Source organism: Gossypium hirsutum, chromosome A06 (assembly GCF_007990345.1).
Source record: "Gossypium hirsutum isolate 1008001.06 chromosome A06, Gossypium_hirsutum_v2.1, whole genome shotgun sequence".
NCBI lineage: Eukaryota > Viridiplantae > Streptophyta > Magnoliopsida > Malvales > Malvaceae > Gossypium > Gossypium hirsutum.
The window spans coordinates 36,204,052-36,227,450 of record NC_053429.1 but is presented as its reverse complement, the minus strand read 5'-3'; the positions used below and the strand labels follow the sequence as shown (position 1 = coordinate 36,227,450).

At 31.1% G+C, this 23,399-nt stretch overlaps 1 non-coding gene across 1 annotated transcript; it reads right to left on the bottom strand.

Annotated features, from left to right (window-relative positions):
* Positions 1-5,780: 5,780 nt before the first annotated feature.
* LOC121231478 (small nucleolar RNA R71) lies at positions 5,781-5,886 on the bottom strand. Its single transcript, XR_005929537.1, has one exon. It is a non-coding gene; the product is annotated as a small nucleolar RNA R71 (small nucleolar RNA).
* Between the last annotated feature and the right edge of the window lie 17,513 nt (positions 5,887-23,399).

Genomic DNA, 23,399 nt, shown 5'->3' with positions numbered 1-23,399 from the left:
TAATTTTAAAAGATTAAATTAAAATGTTATCATTTTGGAGCTAAAATACAATTTGTCTAATTTATAATTTTATAAAATATAAAAGGCCAATGTGATATTTTCCCATTTTAGGGGGGCTGGTGGTACCCTTGGTCCCTCCATCTAATTTTGTTGTTAAAATTATTGATGTAGCAATTAAAAATGGTAATAAAAAAAAACTTTTTTAACCCACAACGTTTTCAATTTTTGTTAATTTAGTCTTTATTCTTTAAAACTACATAAAAATTTTAAACATTTGTTTCATATTTTAATTTAAACATAAAAAATTCAAAAATTATGAAAAGAATAGAACTCTTTAATTTTTTAATATAAAAAATTGAATTTATTAAAAATATAAAAAACCAAAATTTCAAAGAATATGCTATTTACTCCTTGAATGATAATACGAAGTGCTCATGAGCTATGTGATTTAACAAACTCAATCAACCCAACTCATTTTCAGATAGTCTTGGACTTATATTTTTAACCTTAGGCTGGCATGGTCGGTTTTAATGTCTAAAATTATAAAAATATAAAAATTATAGTAACATTAATCTCATATAATTAAATTTAAATATAAATTAATTCGCTATTATTTTAAAATAAAAAATGGTCCATTTGGATGAAACTAACTCGAAGCTTTTTTATTTTCTGAAATCAAGCCTTGGTCTAGCCTTACCTATGAATATTTCGGTCCATATAAAATTATATTTGAACAATTATTTTTAATTTAATTCAAATTGTTTATATATAATTTTTTAATTATATTTAATTATAAAGTATATGAAATATTAGTGTAAAATAAATTTTAAATATGATGCAAATTTAATTTAAACATGTTGTGTAATTTTGTTGTTCAAAATACAGTAAATAAAAATTTTAAAAAATAATTTATTTCCTTTGTATTTTGTCAAAATCGGATCCATTTTTATATAAATTTCTTTTAATATAGTGTATTTTGGAAAAAAATGATTATATTAAATTTAATTTAGACCACTTCAAAGTTTGTGTCCTTATTTAAAATTTATTTTATACTGACATTTTATATATTTTATAATTAAATGTACCTAAAAATATTTTAGATATATAATTAATATGATTTAAAAAAAGATTGTTCAAAATTGTTTTGGAGAGACCTCATCAGTATTCATGGAGTTATATTATTGAAAATGATTATTAAAAAATATATTTTTTATTTTTTCACAATTTTTTTATATTTGATAGAAAATATAAAATAATTTTAAATTTTTAAAACATTTTTTATAATTAACTTTAAAGAATAATGACTAAATTAACAAAAAAAAATTGTAAATAATGAGGATTAAAAAGTTGTTTTATTTTTCTTTAAACAACCAAATCAACAAATCTAATTCAATGTTTTAAAATTAAAATAAAGTACGCTTGTCATATTTAAAATAAATGACAAAATAGTTAACGTTAAATAGCAAAGTTGTGTTGGGTGCCAGCTTTTACTCTTGGAAGTGGATGTCTGAATGTCGACCCAGTCAAATAAAATGTTTAAAAAATAAAATAAATTTAATAAAAAAATAATATATACATGACCATTTATTTTGTAAATAATAAATATTTTTAATCCACTTAATTGATTTTTCATTCAATTAAATAACAAATTAATTAAATTCAACCGATAGAAGGGGTAAGTGACGACAGAAAGATCCACTTTTGAGGGCACATAATGTGTCACATTATGGTGACTAAAGATCCACTTTCGAGGCACATGGGTTTGGCCCTTCCATTCCGTGTCTTTTTTGTCCCCACTTCATTTTAAACCCCAAACTTTCAAGTTGTTTAACACCTCAACTTGTCTTTTCAACTTCCTCACTCCATTCAAATTTTATTATTGATGTTCAAATATATTTTTTTATAAATTATTAAATTAGATAAAAGATATATTTTATATATTATGTTTCTTTTACGGAAAAATTAAGTTTATATGTGAAATTTTTTTAAATTAGGTTTTTGGGCCATTTTTTATTTAAGAAAATATTTTACTTTTGGAGAGAAAAAAAAGTACGTCTAGCTGGCCATACTTTTTAGCCAAGTGGCAAGAAAGCTTGCCCAGCTGGCCACGCTTTCCTTCAACGATAAAAAACAATCACTTTTTGAATGTTGTCGCATCGATGGTAAAAATAATTAAAACCCCAACCATAATTTTTTCCCCTATAAATACCTCCAACTTTTAATTTTTTCATTCACATCATTCTCTCAAATTCTCTTTTTTTTTAAAATTTTCGATATTTTCATTTAAAAATATATTTTTTAATTATCTCGTTTCAAATCGACTTCTTACGAATGGCCACCTCTCTAATTTGCCTCGACGGCAAGCATATTTCTCCCGCCCAAGTAATAATGGTGAGATGGAATTTCAAATTTTATTATTTTAAATTATGTTAAATTTAAGTATTTTTTAATTTAATTTTTTATTGTGTAAATAGGCGAATGATCGTATTCTGGAGGGCTTCATTCATAATATGGTAAAGCTTACGATCCCTAAAATTTATGGCCACTGGCAATAGGCTGGATTCTTACATGCATCTCGCATGACCGGGGCTGCAAACTCAATCTTACACTAGTTTAATACACGATTTTTTTCAATTTGATACTTAAGGGTTTCTTGGTTCCAATTTGATATATAAGTTTGACTTCAACGTTTAATTTGGTACCTAAGTTTTTTTCGTTGTCCCAATTAAGTACTTATGTTTTTTTGCTAGAGCACAATATTTATTGGGCTATATGATATCATTTGATCTGACTACCACATTAAACCTTGAAGTCAAACTCAGGTACCAAATGGTACATTAACCCTACACGAAATATATAATTTGTTAATATTATAATATATTGAATATATAAATTTGATTTACTCAAATGTAAAGCATACTTATTTTCACAGTTATTATTATTACGGTTAAATATAAATTTGATATCGAAACTTATTCACTTCTCCTACATTAGTACTTATGGATTTTTCTGTCTTGGATTGATACCCCCATCAACTATATTGGTACCTGAGCCTAATGCCGGTACTTTTTTGCTGACGTGACAACGTTGACATGATAAATAAAAATTATATAGACATTTATAGCACATTTTGACTTATAATTCATGCAAATTTTGAGTATTTTAACAACAAATTTTGTAGTTTTACTACGAATTTGTAAAGTAGGACAAAATTAAAGATAAATTTGTAATCTTACTTATTTACATGCTAATTTGACATATTTTTGGCAATTTGATGCAGTTTGTTGCAATAAGAGAAAAGTTAGTCTTGAAGCTCACCTATTCGATGTTCGATTTTGTAGCATTTCCTACAACAAATGCCATGCATACGTGGGTTGATGGCTAATCAACATGAGACGTCCTAAAATTATTTATTGGACTTCTAAATTCAATTTGACGTAGCTTGTAATTGGATCAATGAAATGGACAAGCTGCTGCTTAATTTAAAGCTCAACCCATCCACTAGGGAAGGAAAAAAGCCCAATTCGGCTATGAAAGCCCAACCGTCTATAAAATATTTAAATTAGGCACCCAAGACTTGTTAAGAAATCACAAATTAGCCACAACAACTTCCCCATATGACCGTTCAACTCCTTTCCATGAATCAAGCTTTGACTAGCTAAATTTAGCAAAGTCATCCACCTTCCTTCCTCAACTCAAGGGGCCGGCCATGTATGAAAGACAAAAGGGGTATTGACATTCTACTTTTAGTAAACTCAAGCTGCTGCTTAATTTAAAGCCCAACCCATCCACTAGGGAAGGAAAAGAGCCCAATTCGGCTATGAAAGCCCAACCGTCTGTAAAATATTTAAATTAGGCACCCAAGACTTGTTAAGAAATCACAAATTAGCCACAACAACTTCCCCATGTGACCGTTCAACTCCTTTTCATGAATCAAGCTTTGACTAGCTAAATTTAGCAAAGTCATCCACCTTCCTTCCTCAACTCAAGGGGCCGGCCATGTATGAAAGACAAAAGGGGTATTGACATTCTACTTTTAGTAAACTCAAGGGGCTTCTCATAAGTATAAATACCCCTAGCCATTCACCCATTTCATTTATCCCTCATTCACCATCTGTTTTCTCTCTTTTCACTTCTCATTTTCACTTCTCATTTTCCATTTTCTTCAATAGAGTTTGCAAGGCTTGAGAGTAGTCCCATTTGGCCATATTAAGAGTTTTTAGTTTGGTTGTCATGGCAAGAAGCGAAGAACGAAAGAGGAGCAAAGTGAGCTGTGCCTCAGAGAACCACCGAAAACAACTTAGCATTTCTTATCCCTTCAATCTTTTATTTTTTTTCAATTCAAGAAACATGATTGCAGCTAAGTTTTCTACTTTTAATTTAATCATGGTTGCTTAATTTTGTTGGTGTTCGAATGATTTAAATTCCGTAGGTTAGATTATTTAAATTTGTTGAGAGGTGTCCTGTGTATTTGATCTATTTATTCATTTAGATAAAATCATGAAAATATTATTCGTGCATTATAAATGTAGGGATGAAATTGAATTAATTATTAAATCAGAACTAGATTGTGATTAATTGACATTATATCCGAATGGTGCATGTTGATATTTTTATGATGAAATTATGTCAAATTAGTAATAATATCGAAATAACTTTATTACCTTGCATAACCCTAAGATTTATGTGATTAAACTATTTCAGTATAAATATTACTTTTACCTCACATAATCTGATTCATGCTTATTAAAACACTAAGTTAATTGACTTAGACATATACTAGAAATGCTTAATTTTTTAATAAGTGTGATTCCTTAAACGATGCCTGGAAGGTAATCTTGAAGTCAAAATAGACGTAAAAATATGTAGACTAAAAGGTTAAACTTAGGTCTTAGAGAGAAACCAAGCACTCGTAAAATCAAGGTTAGTAAATTATCAAAATGCCACAGAATCTCTGTAACATCTCTTAACATTGTTTAAATAATTCTAAGCTAGGAAGGAAAATTATTCTAACACATGCATGCTATTGTGGTTACTCTTAAAAACTTGCATACTTATTTCTTCTACGTTTATACTTAGGATAACTTTAGTATAAGTTAGAAAATTCATCACATTTAACTTATTTTCATTACCGACCAATTTGTTAAGTATTAATTTTGCAATACTTGATTTGCATAAATAGTCTCTATAGAGACAATAACTCTTACTCACTACTTTATTACTTTTTAACAAATGTGTGTACTTGCACATCAATCGAATAATTTCGAGACAAGTTTTAGGCGTCGTTGTCGGGGATTATTATTTTAGTCAATTATTCGTGAAATTAATTATCTTGCAATTTGGTTCAAATTTCTTTTATTTTTACTTTAATAGTTTTCTTTATTATTCAAGTTATTGTTGCTGATGACAGAAACTCCACCATTCGACAATATGCCATTCCTCTCTTTAAAGAGCTCAATCCAGGTATTGTGAGACTATAAATTGAGGTATCGCAATTCGAACTAAAGCCAGTCATGTTCCAAATGTTGCAAACTGTGAGTTAATTTAGTGGGATGCCTTCTGAAAATCCACATCTTCATCTTCGCTTGTTCATGGAAGTAAGTGACTCATTCAAATTGATCAGAGTTACAAAAGATGCCTTGAGACTAAAATTATTCCCATACTTCTTAAGAGATAGAGCACAAACATGGTTGAACTCTCTACCATCAAGTTCCATAAGTACATGGCAAGAGTTGGTTGGACGTTTCTCAATGAAATACTTTCCTCTAACTTTAAATGCCAAGCTTCAAATTGAAATCACTTCATTTCAACAAATTATGAAAAATCTTTATATGAGGCATAAGAGCAGTTTAAGGAATTATTACAAAAGTGTCCTCATCATGGAATTATTTATTACATTCAAATGGAGACTTTCTATATTGGTCTTAATGCTTATACTAGAATGAAGGTGTTTGTTTTGACAAATGGAGCCCTTCTTTCTAAATCATACATCGAAGCTTATGAAATTCTTGAAAGGATTTCTAGTAACAATTATCAATGGTCAGCTAATCGAACAACCATAAGAAGAAGAGTGACAAGAATACATGAAGTGGATGCATTTACATCTTTAGTAGCTTAGGTTTCTTTAATGTCGTTCATACTTAAGAACTTTACTACTAACAGTTTCAATGGTAATATGATAGGATAATAACCAAGTCAATATGAAAACATTTCATATATTTTCTATGGGGGCAACTATGTGTTCAAAAATTGCTCGTCAAATCCAGAGTCTATCTACTACATGGGAAATCAAAATCAAAATAAGAATGACCAATGTATGCATTTAAACTTTTATAATTCTTCATGGCATAACCATCCTAACTTTTCATGGAGTAATCAAGGCTCAAGTCCTAACAACTCTTATATGTCATCCCAACCGAATAATCCGTCAGGATTTACCCAACAAGTTTAGAAACCTCTACAAGTCGAATCTTCCAATGGTTTGAAGAACTTGTTAAAGACATATATGGCAAAGAATAATGCAACCTTGAGGAATTTGGAAAACCAAGTGGGATAACTAACCAATGAGCTTAGAAGTAAACCCCAATGAGTTTTGCTTAGCGACATAGAAAATCTGAGAAGCACGGGAAAAGAACATTGCAAAGTTGTTACCTTAATGAGTGGAAAGATGGAAACCAAAGTTGTTGAACATGGAGGCAAATATTTAAATTGTGGTTGCGGTTGCATTTTTGGTTGCATTGCGTTTATCGCGGTTGTGGACATCATGGATGCTATTGCGGTCATTGCGGGTATCGCGGTCGTGGTTTTTTTTTAATTTGCAGAACTTATTGTAAAATATAAGAATTATAATTATAATTATAAAAAGTCACTTTGAATGATTTTTAGAGTGTTTTCTAACATTTATGAACTTTTATTAATATGATAACACAATTTTTACAACCATTAATCATTCTTATATTTATTTATGAATTTTCTAAGAATATTATATTAACTAATAACAAAGTAAAAAAAATAGGAAATATTAAACATTCATCATATTTAATAAGTTTGAAAGTTTTTATAGGTAAAATAATTAAAAATTCATACATGAAGAGAGATCTTCAATATTTCTTGACAGCTTTAAAGATGGTAAAGATATCAAAGCATTCTATACTACAAAAGGAAAAAAAAGGAATAGATAAATGTATTGTAACAGCCCGATTTTAGGCTTAGTCGGAACAGTGGTTTAGAGAACACTAAACCGGGTTGAAGAAATTGTTTTTATATTATTTTATATGTTGTGGCATGATTATATGAGAGTATGAAAATTTTGGTGAATTAATTTTAGTGATTGCATGTTTAATCGGGGAAAAGGACTAAATCGCATAAAGGGTAAAAGTTCTATCTTACCTGATAGACATACCAAATAGCTAGAGAGCCATAATTGGAGGTCTTTAAAGGGCAATTAGACCCACTCCAAGAGGCATGGCCGGCCATAGGGACAAGGAAATCAATGGGTCAAATGGTTAGGTAATTTGATGACCTAATTTTGACTAGAATAAAAATAAAATAAAGAGAAAAGATGTCATTTTTTTCTACCATCTTCTCCACTGAAAATTGAGCCATTTTAGGGGGTTTTGAGCTTCAAAAATTTCAACGAATTAGATCCTTCACAAGTAAGTGATTTTGATATTTTCCTTGATATTTTTGAACTTTTAGAACCCTTGTAACATAAGCTTTCAAATGAGGGGACTATTTTGCAAAATGGTTGAAAGTATAGGGTTTTTCCATGATAATAGACACATTTTTTCTGAAATTTTATGGGGGAAAATGAACCATGGTTGTGAAATAAGCAACTTTTGTAAAAAGATTTCTTATGAAAACCCTAGAAAGGACTATTTTGCATAAGTTATAAAATAGGTGATAAAGGTGTGAAATAATGAGAATTTTGGGTTGCTTCTAGTATAAAAAGTAATCGGCTAGGCTTAAGATATAAAGAAATTCAATAAAAATTGAATTTCGAACCTAGGGGTAAAATGATCATTTTGTAAAAGTTTAGGGGCAAAATGGTCATTTTGCCCAATTTTTAAATTTTTGAGTATCTATATTAATAAAATGATTAAATTTGTAAATTTTTATCATTATAGATCAAGAATTACAAAATCTGGGCTTAGACCGGGGAAAAGTAAAGCTAGCGGACTAAGTCAAGATAGCCGCCATATTTTGAATACCGAGGTAAGTTGTATGTAAATAATACAACTACATTGTCAATATATGTGTTTGAAATGATATAGTATAAATTGCTTGTTTGGGGAAATAATTATGCATGATGAAATTTTGAGATAATAGAACTCCCGTTTGAACCTTAGGAAATAAATCGGATATTCATGCCGTGACATTCGTGTCATTTGTGTGCTAGTGTAAGACATGTTTGGGACATGCATCAGCCACATTACAAGAGCTAGTGCAAGACCATGTCTGGGACATGGCATCGGCATTGAGACGAGAGCTAGTGTAAGACATGTCTGGGACATGCATTGGCTACATGATGTGTCAGTATAATATCATGTCTGGGACATGCATCGGCTACATGATGTGTCAGTATAAGACCATGTCTGGGACATGGCATCGGCATTATACCCTATGTCTGAGGCTTAGTGACTATCCGATAGTACTTCAAATGGTTCAACGGTGAGGGTTATAGTTTAAGTAAAATGAGAAAAGTATAACCATGTTATGAGTGGTATAGATACCTATATGAAATGCATGAGATGTGAGCTTAGTATATGCTATGTGAATTGTGTTGGATAAAGACAAGTAAGTTGTGCTTATGGCTATTTTAGTGTTATGAGCATGATGATGAATGGTAAAGTTGTCGTTATATTTATTTTCGTACAACTTACTAAGCTTTATGCTTGCCCTATTTCCTTTTCATTTTCTTATAGTGCCGCTAGAGTAGCTCGAGGATCATTGCCTATGTCGGAGAAGCCAGTCACATTATCATCCGAAGCATTTGGTATAGTTAGATCTTTTATTTGACTATGGGATGTATAGGACCCTAATTTTTGAGTTTTGTGTCATTGTTAATTGGCCAAATATGTTGGCTTACTCTAGCATTTGATTCATTTTGTGTAAGGCCATGGAAATTGGCAAATGTTGAAAGTTGTTTTATGAATACAAGAAGTCCTTTCATGAATGAGTAATTTATTGGTTGCTTAAGTATAAATGAAATGTATGAAAGCCTTAACTATAGTTGTTTGGTTGAGAAATCATAGTAAGTTAGACTTTGATATGTTGGTTGTCATTACATCATGTTTCAGGGTGGCAAAAGGCTTGGTAGATAGCCTTATATTGTCCATACGGGTAGACATGTTGTCTGGCCTTGTGTCCCTTGCACGTAAAAATTTCAAGTCAGTATGCATGGTAGTAAACACACGGGCAGAGGCACGGCAATGTGTCTCAGCCGTGTGAAGGGAACGGCCTAGCACAGGGCGCGTGCCTTGGCCATGTGACCCTTAAGGATTGCTGACGTCAGAGACAGAATGTCAAGGTTTTTAGACACGGGCTAGGACACGGGCGTGTCATGGCCGTGTGATAGACACGGGCCATAGACACGGGCATGTGTTAGGCTGTGTGAAAACCCTTGTAGGTTCGAATTTAAAATTTAATTCACACGAACGTGGGGCACGGGCGTGTCTCTAGAGGCTTAGGCCTTGTGTGTCATACGGGCCATCAGCACAGCCGTGTTATAATCAACACACGGGCGTGTTACCCTTCCACACGGGCGTGTGCCCTGTTTCAAGGGTCATTTATATTAAGTCAGTTTAAGGACCCGAGTTGGTTCCGAATGGTTTCCAATGAGAGTTTGAGGCCTCGTAGGCCCACATTAAGGAGTTTTAAACAAGGTTAGAAAAAGTTTTAAATTTGACCAAGTTTTGGTAATTCAAAAATGATTGTATGCATGTGATTAAGTATGGTAATACCTCGTGCCCAGTCCCGGCCTCGGACTCGGTTAAGGGGTGTTACATGTATAGATTCTCATTAACTATTCCTATTTCCTACCACTTATTCTCACTCTCATTCTACTTTCATATATAGTTTAACATGCTTCAATTCTTAATTATCTTTGCATAAAATATACGCCATTCATTTATCTATAGATGTATTTTAAATGTTTTAATATCATTAAAATTAAAAAAAATTAACAAAAGTTTTCTTTAAAAAGAACATACCTTACAAATAGTGGTAGTGGTACAATTTAGTTTTCACCAATTAGTGGCATGACGAGGAGGATCAGATCATTCACCTTCATTTTAAGAGCGTTCTTGACTTGATTCTCGTGGCCTTTGTCCCAAAATATATATAAAAAAGTAACATTTTCACCTTAGTTTTCATATTATTGATATGGAGGATATATTTGAGGAGGAGGATACATAAGAGGTGGATGTGGGTGATACATTGGTGGTGGAGGATGCATTTGAGGCTGATATGGCACACCATAATTATGAAATGGTGGATAATAACCATATGGTTGTGGATAACCATGTGAAGGTTGAAAATATGAAGGTTGTTCCGATGGATAAAAACCTTGAGTGCTAGTAAAAGAATCACTATACCCAAGGTTACGAAAACTCAATCTCCTACCAGATGAAGAGCCTGCAGAAGTATGCTTATTGCCTTTTCCTTTTGATGGAGCTCTAGGTTAACTTCTATCTCTCTTAAGTTCAGAAAACGTATTTCCATCAAATTCTGGTCTATCACGGAAATGTACACTAGTGGTACCAACCCCATAGTCTCCTCCATACCTACTAGAAGACCTAATTTCACCTCTATCACCACTATGTCCATCATCGTCATCAATTGGACTTAAACCACCACCACCGGGTCCATCATCACTCTGACTTGGCGTTGCACTAGAACTTGAATGAGACAAATTTTGTTGTTGAGACTGATCAACATTCATTTCATCATTAGAGGCATCCACAGGCAACACACTGACATTTTTACCATCTAATAATGGATTCTCTTTCTCTTGAAGCCATTCTGATAGTGGATCAACATCTTCAAAGATATGATCAGGGCTGATAGGATTAAAGCTAGCATTTATATTATCAATGTTCATTCTATTTTTATGCCTTATCTGATGCCTCATATTATAATAGGTAAACACTAGTTCGTCAAGTTTTTTATACTTCAACCTATTTCTTGCCTTGGTGTGAATATAACTAAATGTGCTCCAATTTCGTTTCACAATTTGATGCAGAAGTTGTTTGACTAAGCACTTTAATTGCTAATATTTGTAACTAAGGAACACATGTGCCATATATTATCCACCACTCAGCTACATAATATTATTTAAATTTCAAAATAACTTCAAAATGTACAATATAATTAAATAATATAAATTAAATTAAATTAAATTAAATTAAATAATTTAATTAACTATTTACCCAGATTTATTTGCTTTTATACTCTTTGTGCTTGTGGAGTACCGAATGTCTCATGTTTATCTCTAAATAGTAATAACTGCATAAATAAAAGATAGAGTAAAAATGAAAAAAAATAATTCCATTTCAAATTATGTAACTAAGTTACAAATAATAGTACTTGAATCTAACCTGATTAACCATTCTGACTTGAGTATCAAGAGAAGGTCCTAATCTTTCAATTACTGATCTTGTACCTTTTAATGTTTGTATTAGTACATTCTCAAAATGTTCCACCTTAAATTGAAATTGAGGATTAAGAAAATAACCTAAGCATAATTTATAAGAATATCATCAAATAATAATCTAAAGCTTAAAATAATAAAATATAAAAATAGTTCTTAATTATATGAAACATTTTATCTAACTAGCTGAATGCAAGTCGAAATGCATAAAATTCCATCTATTATCAATAATCTTTTTGTACTCGGTAAAATATCGACAATCTTGCTGAATTGCTCATTTAGTTTTATCAATAGCCTCATAAATAAAGCCCATTGTTGATTTTTCATCACCATCAACAAACCTCAATACTTTTACTAGGGGCTCGTAAAGTTTTATGAGGTCATTGGCTTTTTTCTAAAAATCTTTTCCCAAAACAATTTTTTTGGCTTCATAAGCAGGTCTTAACTTTTGCTGTCCCCATTTTGATTCTTTAAATTCCTATATATTCATAAGAAAATAATATAGTTTAAATTATTTGGAACTAATAAAATCATTAAAGGTTGCTATATTTAAGTAATTATATTAACTAATTATAAAATACTGACCTTTGAATTAAACATTTCTCTCAGACTTTGCTCTTGCCTTGTTATCTCTTCAAGTTGAATGAAGTGAGTTGCAAATCGAGTAAGAGCGGGTCGAAGCACTTGCTTCCCTTATGTATACTTATTCATCAAATCAACAGTCCAAATGTGATTGTATATAAAACAAGTCACTTTCTTAGCCTCATCTAACACTTTTGCTACACTAGGCTTTTTCTCAATGTTTTCAAGGCATAAATCTTAACAGTGAGCTGCACATGAGATCCAATATAGATGCTTTCTTTTCAACATTAATTTTTTTCCAGCGACTTTCATTGCTGCCTCATTATCAGTCACTATTTGGACAATGTAACTTTCTCCAATTTCTTCTACAACTGAATTCAACAAACTATAGTAGAATTTCTAAAAAACGGTTCATTTACTGCAATAAACAAGAAAATTAATGATGTGCATTTGATTCAAATTTTTGGTCCAACCATCACACATTAGAGTTGCACCCAATTCTTTCCAATGAGTCTTTAGTCCATTTACCCAATCATGAACTCGTTGATACTCTAACTCCAAATACACATCTGAAACCTCATAAGGTGTTGGGAGCTTAACACCTTGTCCAACTTCTGTTAACACTTGAATTAAGTTATACAACCATGGAGAGCTTGCTAATTGAAAAGGAAGTCGTTCATCTATTAAAAATTTAGATATCGCTTCACCTATTTTCTTGCGTAAAGTCTTTAAAAAAGAGACACTGATCTTTGGTTGCTTTGAGCTTTTGCTTCTAGCCAATTCAGGTATAGCTCCCTTAAGGTAAACTCAGACTCACTTGGGATGAATTTACTGGTTCTTTCTCCATGATATTCTCCAATTGATCCATGAGAAGATTGCCTTTCTTCATAAATGTTACTCCAGCCACTAGTACTTCGTCTGAATTCTTCCTTTCTATGCCACTCGTGTTGTAATTGAATACTTTCTCGAGTTGCTTACCTTATAGCAGAAACATCATCAATGAATTCCTTGTGTTCATCCTCCTCTCCTCTTAATTGGGATAAGAATTCATCTGTTCTCCTCTTTTTGTCTATTTTCTTTGTGTTGCTTTCTTTCAGTATATTCATTATACTTTCTCTAATGACACCTGTTAATTAAATAAAAATAATTCACACTTTATATTATTATCAATTATGTATAATCTTTATTGATAAATTTACAATAACATTTAAAAATAATAATAAAGTATCACATATCAGTAACATTAGGGCATGGTGCAACATTGTTGGTTTTATGAGCAATGTGCTCTTTAAATCGGTTATTCCTCCTTTCACAACTTTACCATAAAGTTTACATACAACATTTCCTTTTGTATTTGGCACTGGAGTTCCAAAGTGCCAACCTATATCATTACTTGGTTCACCCTCCAATCCTTTAATCGAGAACTCTTCACGTGGTGGCATGCTTTATTTTTATTTATATACAAGAAACATAAAATTATATTTAGAAATATAAACAATTCATTACTTATATTATTAACAATGTAATACAAAAAAAAGTTAACATAACATTGAAAAATTAAATTTATTGCATAACCCATGATTATTTAAAAAAAAACAACAAGCCACCATAACCCATTATTACCCGATCACCAAAAACCAAAAAATTAAAAATTAAAACAAAAAGTTCCCCAAATCCCCAAGGCCCCAGCTAGAGGTGTGCATGGGTCAGGCTGGACCGGGTTCGGGCCGAAAATTTTAGGCTAGTTTTCTTGGCCTGGGCCTGGCGTAGCCCGAAATATGGGCCTAAAAATTTGTCCAAGCCCAGCCTGAAATAAAATTGTTAAGCCCGAGCTCGACCTGGCCCGGCCCATATTAATTTTTTTAGCTTATTTCATTAAATAAAAAATTTAAAATATAATAAATCAAATACATTTAAAAATATTAAAACAAATATTAAAATAAGAAATAAATAAAAAAATAAGACTAAAACAATTCTTAAAACAATACACAAATTGAAAAGATAATAAAAAGTGGTTATATTAAAATTAAAAATAAAATGTAAATATTATTAAAAATAAAAATAAAAATATATTTAGTATATAATTCGAGTTGGGCCGGGCCTAGGCCAAAAAAGTTTTACCTGAAGCCCAGCCCGTTTTCTAAACGAGCCTCTTTTTTTGCCTAAACCCATATTTTAGGCATATATTTTTACCCGAACTCTCTCATTTTTTGGGCGGGCCTTTGGGCCAGGTCGAGTAGCGCGGCCCATGCACACCTCTAGCCCCAACCCCCTTCCTCTTCTTCTATTGTGAGGTAGAGAGCTAATAACAAAAGAGGAAAAAAAAATAGGGTTTAGGTTTTCTTTGCAAGATTCGTCCCTTCTTTATCAATTTTTTTCCCAATTTCTTTAAACTTTGCTTAGGCTACCATTGATTCCTACCAAAATACCTGAAAATATAAAGAGATTTGCAAATATTTTGTCAAAAATTTCTCATCAATCTTTGCATGTTACAACAAAAAGAAGCAAGAATCAAGACAAAAAAAAGCAGGTACTTACTTGAAAATTATGAATTTCTGAAAGTGCAAGTGAGATTTTGTTTAGAGATTTTTGTGATTGTGTTGTGATTTTGTTTGGTTTGGAATTTGGACAGTGAAATTTGAGAGTGAAAGTTTAGAGTTTGGACTATTTTTTCTATTTTTTGAACAAATTTCTTGTACTGATGAGTCGATAATCAAATCATATTTTTCTATTACTTTTGGACTGGTTTTTTCTATTGATTTTGGACTGCTTTTTCTTTTTTTGATTGAAAATTATTTGATTTTGCAAGTGAAGAATATATTTCTTTTGTCTTATTATATTTTTGTTGATTTTTTTAAAGGAGTTTGATTTTTTTAAAATTTTAATGTAATGGAACAATAACGGGAATAACAGTCCGTTATTGTCGCATTTGGCTGTTACCGCTAACTTGTGGCCATGATCCACCACCATTGGTGTGATTTCGCTTCAACTGCTATTTTTGGCAGTAGCGATTTCAAATAGCGCCACTACCACTATATAACGGCCGCTATTCCGCTACCCGACTGTTAATTAAATCCCTGCTTAGAGGTAAACCTGCTATTACTTAGAAAAATGAAGAAATTTAACTGTATGTTGGAATTCCTACAATACACAAGTTTGTTCCTGCAAATAGGTTAAAGATCAAAACCCTAACACCTTCATATCCTCAATGATTCCAAAAGCAGCAACAAAATACTCAATTTAAGGAATTTTTGGATGACAAGGTGACTTGTAATGTCTTCAATGCAATTAAGTCCTCATATGTAGCTAAAAAATGCTCTGCTATTTCTGAGATAGAATCATAAACTTTTACAGAATTGCAACTCAATTCTCTAGACGATTCGTCAGAACGTATTCTAGTAGCAAACTCATCAAGTGGTGATGAAGACGATGAATGTTTGGCTTTGCTAGAAGCTAATTTGAAGGGATTCGTTTAGGAATTTCCACTTGAATCATTAGTGTTATCAACTCAGGAGAACACACAACCAAAGGCGCTAATTAAAGAGCCAATTGAATTGGAATTAGAGATTTTGCCTCTGTAACATCTTAAAAATCAGGGGGTTAGTAGAATCAAGTTTGTGAATCAAGAGGGAGTGGTCACACTCTAATTTTTAAGATTATTTGTACGTTTCTAGAAAATAAATGAGTTACTAGTCTGTTGGTTAAGTGTTAGTGAGATGGTCCTTGAAACCTAAGTTAGAATCCTTTCTCTCGTATCATTTTTATTATTTTTGCCCCAATATATGGCTTGGAACATCTAGCTTATCTTTAATTTTAGTATGTTTTCTGACAAGAATGAGCTTGTTGGTTTAATGGTTAAAACATTCTCCTTTTTCCTTTGCAACTTGAGTTCAAATTCAATCGTGCTTAAAGTAGTATTAATTTTTTTTCTTCTCCTTTGCTTTGTCGTCTATGCTGTCTGAGAGTTGGTCAAACTCAAATTCAAAACAACCTAATTGAGATAAATCAAAACCGTATTAGTTGGGATTTAGTTTGCTTAGTTGTTATATTTTTTTAAAATAAATATGGGGGATTATCCCCAAAATTCTCATCTAGTGTCATCCTCTCTCCCTTACAGTCTCCATTTTGTTTTTTTTCTCATGTTCATTTTTCTTTTGGTTGTACAAAGTTCTCTGCCATCCCCTCCCTCTTCCTCCTCCATTTTGATTTCTTTTGTTTTTTGAGCCACTATTTTTCAATATTCTGCACCACCACTTTTAACATTTACCACCACCATACCACCCGTACTCCTAGCACTGCAAAGCAGTAGCAACAATCGTATCCTATCACATGCAATTGGTAGCCATAGTATTTTGTCGCTCCCTCTGTGCCACCAACCGACGACAACAGTAACCCTTCTCAGCAACCCTTTGGCGACTCGCGACTAATTCCTTCAACATTCGACAACCTTTATTTACTGCCCTTGATCCATCCTCTACATTGATCAGGTGTGGGTCATTCTATTGTGTATTTAGTGGTGTTCTGTTAATATAATTTATTAATACAACATGTTAGTTGTTGGTTTTGAGGATATGGACGAATGACCTAGTGATGTTAATGGAGTGTTAAGCTGGATAAGTATTAAAAAGATGTTTTATGTTAAAAGATCTTAGGTTTGTTAATTGGATATATATGTGTGAACTGATTGTATGTCTGGTATGGGTTAATTGAATGCACGATATGATATGCTTTGAATGTTCAAATGCAAACCGATATTGATTTATGAATTGCATGTTAAGCATGCTCTGATTTTTGTATCTACCATATGCATAATTGTATTTTGCCATTGTTCTTTATTTGTTGATCGTATGTAATGACATGCCACTGCACCATACTGTATTTGTTTTTTCCAAGCTTGATTCTTTTACTTTGATAAATATGACGTTGCATGTGCATTGGGGAGGGATATGATTATGTATGATTTGGAGGAAGTTCTGGCAGACTACGATCTACGATTTTGGCAGTTTACCCGCAAATTTTGATTTGGCAGTTAAACTGAATTATCTATTTCTGGCGATATTTTCGCAATAAAGCTGGCAGCTTGTCTACAAAAATTTTGGTAGCTAAAGACCACGGTTTTGATGTATTAAGTTGGAAGGGTTTCTAATTATCCTAATTGGTATGTTGAGGGACGGAGATGGTGTGTAGTGGATAGGGGTAGGATTTGTTCTGTTGACACTTTTCATTACCTCATTTGATTATATGCATGATCATGCACTGGTTGATAATAGTCATGTTTATTACAAATATTGTTTTGATGACACTAATTGATGATTTGCTATATACTGTTGTTGGCTTTGTATGGATGGCTTATCGTTTTTTTGAGAATGTCTTTATGTTTGAATTGTTACTCTTAGACTCATACTAAGCTTCTTAAAGCTCACCCCTTAATTTTTTTCCTTTCAGATAATCCTCAAAGTTAGGATCGGACACGACATTTGAAGGGCTCATCTCTAATATTTATAAATAGGCTCGTCTCTAACATTTATAAATAAAGTTTTTCCTTTTAAATTTATTATCATATTATTTTTGGGACTATAATGTTTTATTTGAAATGTAGCATGAGTTTGGTTTTGGATTATGGGTTGCATAATTTGGTATTTTTTTTGCGTATTTATATTGAAAATTGATCAAACATATAAACCGGTTTAATTTCAAGTGAAATATGGATTTCAAATGTAAAATTTCTAATTTCACGATTTTTCCACTATGTAATAAAAAAAGATTTTTTGAAAAATAAATCATTAAAATAGAAACAAATCAATTGAGTTTCCCAAAATAACACGTTATGTAATAATATAAATTCTATTCTTAGTCGACTTAATTTTTCGATGTTTTATTTTAACTGAGGAAAGCACAAATTTGTTTTTTCTAAAATTAGTTAGAATAGGAGTTTTAAAAGAATTTGAACGTTTTAATTTGCCATTTCGGTGGCCAATGTAACCTTCAAAATCTAGTTATAACGTCTAGGTCAGGTTTGGGGTGTTATCGCCTTCTCATTTGAAATATGATTATTTGGGTCTATCTTCAACTTTACCTGTCATTATTTTAGTTGAGTTCACCAAGAATTAAAAAGAAGAGTCACTTGTGGTTTTGGAGAGACACAAGGAGGGTATTAGATGGATTATTTCAGGTATTCGAGTCATAGGTTGGAGGATTTTCATGAATTATAAGAAGTTAAATGAGGCCACTAGGAAATATCATTTTTGGTTTTCTTTCCCTAATCAGATGTTGGACAGATTTGCTGGGCAATAATATGATTACTTCCTAGATAAGTATGGTTGGTATGATAGATGACCTTTTTACACCGTCTAGGTCAGTGACGATTTCGAATAAAATTGAGGGAGTTCTCTTAACTTTTCTTAGTCGTTATTTTATATTTTAAATTTTCATTTATTTCATTTTCCCTCTTCTACTATTTTACATGTTTAGCATAATAAATATTAAGTTGCAATTATAAATAATATTGAGAAAACTTCACATTAGTTTTTGAATTCGCGAAAAATGAGAAGTGGGATAATGAAAATCTGCATGTCTAATATTGGATATGTCAAGCAAGGGCTTGGTATTTAATTAGTCACATTTGACACACCTCCCTTTCTTGGGATCCTACATAGTGCACATGTAACATCCCTAACCCATTTCCATCACAAGAATAGGGTCATGATATATTACGACGATTAACACATCTGATAATATTTAAACACAATTCAAAAATCAATTTAAAGATCATAAATCAATGTCCAATCAATAATCATAGCATTCATACAAAAATGGAACTTAAAAAAAATTAATTTAGAAACAAGGACTAATTTGAAACAAAATAGAAAATAATGCAGAAAATAATGTAAATAGGGGTCACACGACCGTGTGACATGGCTGAGACCGTGTGATGCCAAGCTACACGCCCGTGTACAATTTAAAAATAGGGTCACATGGCTGTGTCATCAGACTGTGTAACATTCGTGAATCTTATGGAAAATCTTGCACTTAAAATCAAACAAAATACCAATCCAACCAAATCATCAATAAAAATTTCCATCAAACACACATACATATTTCAAATGACACAAAACCTAACCAAAATGATCATAACATACACATTCCAAAGCCCTATTTACATGCCACTTATAGCCAAACCAAAGTGAACAATTAGTTACCAAATAAGGATAGTGTGGTCTCTAAAATCAATCTATTCAACAACTCAAATTCGACGATCTACGGGGAAGAAAAACCAACATGAGTTAAGCTTACGTAAAGCTTAGTAAGTTCGTAATAAACTTAAACTTTTACTTATCGTAAAGGATGTAATTTAAACATTCTACAAGATAATTCAATATCATGATCATGAGTTCGTTAATCACCTATACACATCACAAGTCTCACAAGGTTAGTGAGTTCATATGTAAAGCGTATATCATGTTATCAAACTTATACATGAATAACACATTTAGTATATAAACCAACCATCACATATTCATTTAACACTCACATTTCATTTCAAATATCTATATCCATTTCCCCAATTCACACATATATTTTCACATAACCAATTCACATAATCATTTCATGTAATCATTTCATATAACCATTTTATTTACATATATAATACATAATCATTATGTATACCATATTTCATTTCAATAATTCATATAAATTTATCCATTCAATGTTTAATTTCATATAACTATTTCGTGTATTCCGATTCATTTTATATATTTAACACCCGATGGACCAAATAAAATAACATTGGATACGTGAGAACCATGCTCACACAAAGTGTGCCTATAACCTTAACTGTAACTTCTCTCACGAGCCATATCTATAAATGCTCACAAGAACTGTGAATGGGCCTGATCACACAAGCTGTGAGTCGGTATGTTAGGCTACATGATGCTGTTCACATGAGTTGTGAAGAATTCGCAACAAAATAGCAGGACCTCAGCCATCGGTAAGACATCCAAGACCAATACCTCAAACTGTAATAACCCCTAATGACATGTCATTTGTTTCCTAAGTATTCACGAGGTTCATACAGGTTATATACCATGTCCAATTTCTTCACATTATACCACTATGAGCATACATCCATATAATTCTTATTAATGAGACATAACATCGATTTATCCAATAATGCAATTTAGTTTAATTTATTAATTGACATATATCAATCAATTTTAATTCATTCATAACATAAATAATAATTAACATATCATATAATTATTTAAGCATTTCTATGTCACATGAATTCAATTATATACTTTCCCTATTTCCAATCATGACCCTTAATTATAAATTCATTTCAATTTGATCCAATTCCACAATTAAATATTTACTATTCAAGCAAACTTAAGTACTACATACTTAGATATTTAATAATTAACAAAACAACAACTAAACCAATTCAATTATTATATGAACTTACCTAAACTGATTCTGCAGCAAACACAACTCCAAAGTCTAATAAGCAATTTTCTTCTTTTCCACATTTGTCTCTCGATTTGTATGTTTCATGATCTAGATAATAATATTTTTATTCAATTAACCAATTCAATATCATAAAATACTAAAATTCATATATTTGACCCTTAATCATCATTTTACACTTTTACCTTAAACTTTTACTTTTTATTCAATTAGTCCCTAAACCCAAAACTTTTAAATTATCTACATTTAATCCCAATTCATGCTAGCTGAATTTCCTATAATCCTTATTCAGCCCATATTTAGCAAATTTTACAATAATTTCATATAATTTTACTATTTTAACAACTTAGTGCTTAAACTTTAAATTTATTTAAAATCACTTTACAAAATAGTCCTATTTAATTATCAAGTTTACAAAACCATCATAGAACTTCAAAAATCTCACAAATTCAATAATGGTACATGTCAAAACATTTAACAGATTTGTAATTTAACACTCGCGTTAGTTGGACCTAGTTGCAACGACCACAAAAAATTAAAAATTTCATGAAATGAGATAAAATTACACTTACATGCACACCCACAAAGCTTGACCAAAGCTTTTATGTTCTTCATTTTCGGTTCAAAACCATGAAAATGAATAAGGTGATTATAATAATATTTTATTCATTTATTAATATTTCAACATATAATATTTTAATTAAAACATTTAACACATTATATTTCTTATTTTTCCACCCACTAACCGGCCATCATAACAATTAAGGTCTATTTTCACTTTAAAACCTTCATCTCATACTTTTATAACCATTTAATACAAATAAACCTATAGCGATTAACTTTTACAACCTTTACGATTTAGTCCTTTTCCCTTAACTAACTATCAAAAAATCAAAATTTCTGAACCAAATTTCAATAAACCTATATAATCGCTCCATAAATATTTAATAAAAATATTTACGAACTCAATTTATAGAAACAAAGTCCCGATACTTGATTTTCTAAAACCACTTGACTTTAGGAACAAACCAATTGTACTTAAATATTAATTCAATCACAAAAAAATTATCAAAACAAAATTCAATTTAGTATTATATTAGACTCATAAATGTTAAATAATAATATTTACGGAAACACTCGTCGGATATGTAGTTCCGAAAGCACTGTTTCTTACACCGCTAAAAAATGGGTTGTTACAACACAATTTCCATTCATTTCTTTACTTTTTGTCCCTTTTATTTTATGTTTTAAATAATGAGGACATTGTTTCTCTTTAGTGGGGATCGAAAATAAATTTTTTGGGAATTTTTTACGAAAATTATTTTTTTTCTATCAAGTTATGTTTAAATAAAATATTGCTCAAAAATTTAATTTTTACTTAATTATGTTAGCTTTAGTATCAATAAAATTCTATTAGTTCAATTATTTTTATGTTAGCTTAATTATGATAGAAATGCTAAACTTAGTAATTGTGTATAAGGATTGCCATGAAAATTTTTAATTCCTTATAAAAATTAAGCATGCATGAAAATTTAAGCCTTTAGAATTAATTTAGTAATTTCCTTGAGGTGAAATCCTAGGACGCATGGTAATTTGAAAATGATTTAGGCAAATTTTTGTTAGATCGTTTGAGCCTTTAAAACGAACCTTAGCAATAATTCTCCCTTTAAACCCTACTTTGAGCAATATGGCCTGATTTTCTTTTAAACCTTACATTAATAAGCCATCTTTCCTTTAAATTTATCCCTTCTTGTCCCAAATCTTCGAATCGATACATCTAGAATATTTTGTGATTAAGTTTTGGGGAGTTAGAGAGAAGTACTAAAATGGTCAAAATGTTGAGTTGCATGTTCAAGAAAGCAACATTGATTGCTTATGAAAATCTAATTGTTGAAAAAGATGTATAGTGAGCATATGTCTTCAAACTCAAAAGAGTTGGTGTTCTTAAGGATAATTGTATTTGGAAAGTCCGAGGTAAGTTGAGTCTAAGGTTTTAGCCTAAAAATTATTTATCTTTTTTCCTACTTTGACTTATTGAAAGTAAGGTTTTAGCCAAATCTTAGCCACATTACAACCATAATAAAGACCTATTTATTTAAACTTCTGTGTTGACTACATTAGTTGAGAGGAATTACTGAGTTCAACATATGAAGGCATAGTTAAACTTTAGGATTACTACCTAGTTTAATCAAGGGAAATGAAATTTGATTAGGAAAAATTTAGCACACATTTTTTAAGTGAAGGTATTTAGTACATATTTTTGTTAGCATATCGATTTTTTATTTTATTTTTGAGCTTAGTTTTGTAAACACGACTATGAGAAGGGTTGATTTCGTTTGAAGGGATTTTTGCAAAAGTGACTCCTTGATTTGTAATGTAAGTTAGCATATTTCATTGCTCGGGATGAGTAATGAATTAAGTTTAGGGGTGTGATAACTCAAAACTCTATAGACATTTATAGCACATTTTGATTAAGTTTAATTCATGCAAATTTTGATATTTTAATTGCAATTTGTTTTACTACAAATTTGTAAAGTAGAAGAAAATTAAAGATAAATTTGTAATCTTACTTATTTACATGCCAATTTGAAATATTTTTGCCAATTTGACGCAGTTTGGCGCAATAAGAGAAAAGTTAGTCTTAAAGCTCACCTATTCGATGTTCAATATTGTAGAATTACCAGCAGCAAAGGCCATGTAG